The 3953-nt window shown below is 57.6% G+C and overlaps 1 protein-coding gene across 2 annotated transcripts in view; it reads left to right on the plus strand.

The window, feature by feature from the left end:
* Nucleotides 1-372: 372 nt before the first annotated feature.
* PDGFRA (platelet-derived growth factor receptor, alpha polypeptide) overlaps nt 373-3953 on the plus strand; it is a 61867-nt gene continuing 58286 nt past the window's right edge. Inside the window, exon 1 of one of the 2 annotated variants that reach the window (XM_011958767.1) lies at nt 373-689. The gene's annotated coding sequence lies outside the window, so the exon portion shown is untranslated. The remainder of the gene's footprint in view (nt 690-3953) is intronic. The other variant, XM_011958766.1, reaches the window with a different exon arrangement.

Below are 3953 nucleotides of genomic sequence, written 5' to 3' on the forward strand. Positions count from 1 at the left end.
TAGTTCAAAACGGCGCAACCGCTTGGAGATTTCTCCCGAGGGCCCTATTTCTAGTTGGGCCGAGTTTGTAGAAGGGACATTTCTTGATTCTAGATTTATATTCTCTCTGGGTATTAAATGCAATTTTGTATGTTCCTTTTCTCCTTTTCAAAGAGAACACAAAACTATAGCAGTCTAAGAAAATAACCCCAAAATGGGGAGGCAAACTCATTCTGGAAATGATGGGCTGTCTGTAGTTTCACAAAACCGCTTTCCCGGCATAGCACCAACACTTCCCCCTTCCACCCCCCCCCCATCCCATCTGGTCGGCTTCTCCCCGCCCCCCAGTTGTTGTCGAAGTCTGGGGGTTGGGACTGGACCCCCTGATTGCGTAAGAGCAAAAAGCGAAGGCGCAATCTGGAGACTGGGAGATTCGGAACGCAGGGGAGTTTGGGCGAAACTTTTATTTTGAAGAGACCAAGGTTGGGGGGGGCTTATTTCCTGACAGCTATTTACTTAGAGCAAATGATTAGTTTTAGAAGGATGGACTATAACATTGAATCAATTACAAAACGCGGTTTTTGAGCCCCTTACTGTTGGAGCTACAGGGAGAGAAACAGAGGAGGAGACTACAAAGAGATCATTGGAGGCCGTGGACACACTCTTTACTTCATGTGTGGGACATTCATTGCGGAATAACATAGCAGAAGGTAAGGGAGAAGAAAAAATGATTTTTTGTTTATAAGAGAAGTCCCTGATCAGACTCTGGGACTGGAGAAAGCGAAGTAACTTCAAACTTTGGGCGACAAGAAAAAAAATGGAGCTGGATTCCAGTTGTGTGTCCAGAGAGCAATTTTTTTTTTTTTCGGAATAAACTTCACTTGGGGATGGGTGGGAGATAACCATAGAGTTAGAAAGTCTAGGGATTTTTTTTTAAACACACATTTTCCAGACCTGTTTTTAAAAAACAATGTTTTTCTAACAACCCTATGGCCTCCCAAAGAAATTGTTTAGGCTTACATTTTTGAGGTTTCTTTTGGGAGTGGGGGTGGTGTTCATGAATACTGGGCCGAACACCAAGGAACTGGGGGTGGAGGCAGAGGTGTTTGCCCTCTTCTTGGCAGTGGGTCCTGGAAGGCGACAGGTTTTAAACGAGTGTTTTCATTCCTCGCCTGCGGTTTGGCGGGACAGCGCTGCAGCCCGCGGTGTGGAGCGCGGCTGGGGGACCAGGGGAGGTGGGGAGAGGGGAGCGCGGAGGGGGGCGCGGGAAGGGGTTGCTGGTCGCAGGAGGCGGGCGGGGCTCGGCTGGAGACCGGACCTCCGTGCTGGCCTGCAGCACATGGAGCCGGTCGAATGCGCGTAATTACTGGACGGCGCTGCTCTGGGTGAGAGTCCGGGCCAGATTTGGCGCGGCGGTGACGCGGCTGCGGGACAAGCAGAGGGGCGCGGGCGTGGGCAAGGGTTTGGAGCGCTCTGGAGGGGTTTGTCGGGTCAGTGAGGTGCTAGGGAGAGCGGGTGCCTGCTCGGCTGTACGCTCGGGTTGCACGCCCTAGCGCGGGGGCGACAGCGGCGGCGCGGGCGGGCGGTCTGGAATAATGACAAACACATTTGGCCCTGAGTGAAGAAGTCGATGTCGCCTCGCATTCCAGCAACTGGGATTTGAGGAATTTCGAACCGCACACCAAGGGGTCCTCATTGTGCGCCGTGGCCCCCGCCCCCGCCCGTCTCCCCGCGCCCCCTCCTCGGTGGAACCGTTTCTGCATTGCCCCCGGCTCTGCTGCCGCTCAGTTCTGGCCTCAGGCAGGAAGAGAGGAAAGGTCTCCAGGAAAGTGTCGAACTTCTTGTGAGTAAGTTAGGGACCACTTGGAACTGGGGAAACTTGTTTGCAGGTAAGAGAAAGGTGGGAGGTAAACCACATTCTCCCTCCGGGCAACTGAGCCCTGGGCACCCCCTACCCGGCGCCCCTTTCCGCGCGGGGGTGCACGGCACTTGCCGTCTGCGCTCGCCCAGCGCTGCTCGGTCCTCTCTAGTCGCCCTTTTCTCCATTCCTCTCCCTGCCGGCTTCAGAGCCGTCTGTGCGTACTTCTCCTTCCTCTGCTGTCTACCCCCATGGAAACCAGGTTTATACACGATTAACTCCGCCCGGCTGCGTCCGGGGAGCGGGCTGCGTCCGTTTGACTCTGAATATGTGGGATCAGCTGTTCCATTCCGAGAGGGTGTCGGCCAGGTCGGAGCGGCAAGGAGTGTGGCCCGACCCAAGTCCGGTTGCCGGAGGAAGCCAGGAGCCGGGGCCGGGCCAGGTGTGCGGGAACTGCCGGTGACCTGGCCTCGCGACTTGGTCGGGAAGGACTTGCTGCCCCGGCCGGCTGTCCGTTGTGCATCCCTCCCGCAGCCAGAGGGCCGGTTCCGCACTTCGCTCCCCCAGTTCTGCATGGACCTCAGGATGTGCGCAAAGAGTGCCTGGAAGAACTTGCCACTCACTCCATCTCCCTCGGTGGGAGGCAAGCATGGATAGGACCCCTGTCAGGTCCCGACCGCCCCACGTCCGAAAAACCCCGGGCTGGGCGGTGTGGGAAATGGCTTTTTGGCTCCGAGGCCGAATTGCTCAATGTTTTGGACCGACTCGCCTCGCCGCAGTAGCTCCTGACCAGAGCTAGACAGATTTTTGGAGCAGGGAGAGGCATCCAGGGCAAACCAGGCACGACAACCCTCCGCAGTGCATCTTACCGGACAAATATCCCGCAGCCACAGGAGGGGAGGAAGGGGCTCCCCGGGCGTGCGCACCTCACCAGTCTCCGCACTGTCCCACCTCCGACCCCTAATCTGGTCAATCTGGACCCCCGCACTGCCGAATTGCATCCCCTCCCTCTTCTCCCTCTCTCCTCGGCCTCCTCCTTTCCACAATCCTCACTATGAGGAGGCCCTGTCTCGACTTCCCGACAAGCGCGAGGCCGAGCAGCCTCGCTTTGACGCACAGGTCAGGCCCTGCTTCGGAGCTTGCACAGTTTTGGGTTGAGCCAAGTGCAGCTGGACCTCGTTCACAAGAGTCAGGAGGAACGAGAGTGGGGGAACGCCAAGAATGAACCCGTCGTTAGTCCCTGGTGCCCTGGCTCTTGTTTAAATCCTTAGATCGAGAGGGACTTGAAGGAGAGCCCAGGCTCCCAGCTCTCCGCCCCTGGGCCAGTTTCCTCTCGGGACGCGGACCGAGGAGGGATGCAGGGGGAGGGGCATTGGGCTGGGCTTTCCAGCTGCAAACACGTCTGGCGCCGAGGCGGGCCCATTTTGTGCCTCCTGGGGACAGACCGTGGGCGGCGCGCAGCAGCGGGACGCGTTTTGGGGACGTGGTGGCCAGCGCCTTCCTGTAGACCTCGCAGGGAAGGACTCCCTCTGACCTCCGGGGAGCTGCGACCAGGTTATACGTTGCTGGTGGAAAAGTGGCAATTCTAGGAAAAGAGCTAAAAGCCTGATCGGTGACCGAAAGGTGTGGGTCTCAGGGTCCCCCTGGTCTAACTCGCCGGGTCCACCTGCAGCATCAGCCTTGGGGTGGCAGATAATCTTTCGGTCTCGCCTGGGGCGCAAGATACAGGATGGGGCAAATGGCTTCTCCCAACTTCGCCCTACTTCAGGTTCTGCCAGATGGTTGTCGTTTGCTGAAGTGGCTCGGCAGCATTTCCTATTGTTTTAAACTGATCAGTGAGTGAACCCGGGATGGGCTGAAAAAGTAGATTGTACGAGGGAATAATGGGAACCCCGACTTGGGGCGCCTCCTTCCCTGCCTCCTACTGCAGTTTCTCGGACCCCGCGAAAGGGGAGCTACAAGCGCGGGTGGGCGCGGACTCGTCAGGGGGCAGAGGCGGCTAAGGCGCGTGTCGGGCAAGGTGGCACCAGAGGGCACTTTTTTTTTTGGACAGAGAGTCTCACTCTGTCGCCCAGGCTGGAGTGCAGTGGTGCGATCTCGGCTCACTGCAACCTCC

This window comes from Colobus angolensis, unplaced genomic scaffold (genome assembly GCF_000951035.1).
Source record: "Colobus angolensis palliatus isolate OR3802 unplaced genomic scaffold, Cang.pa_1.0 Scaffold473, whole genome shotgun sequence".
Lineage (NCBI taxonomy): Eukaryota > Metazoa > Chordata > Mammalia > Primates > Cercopithecidae > Colobus > Colobus angolensis.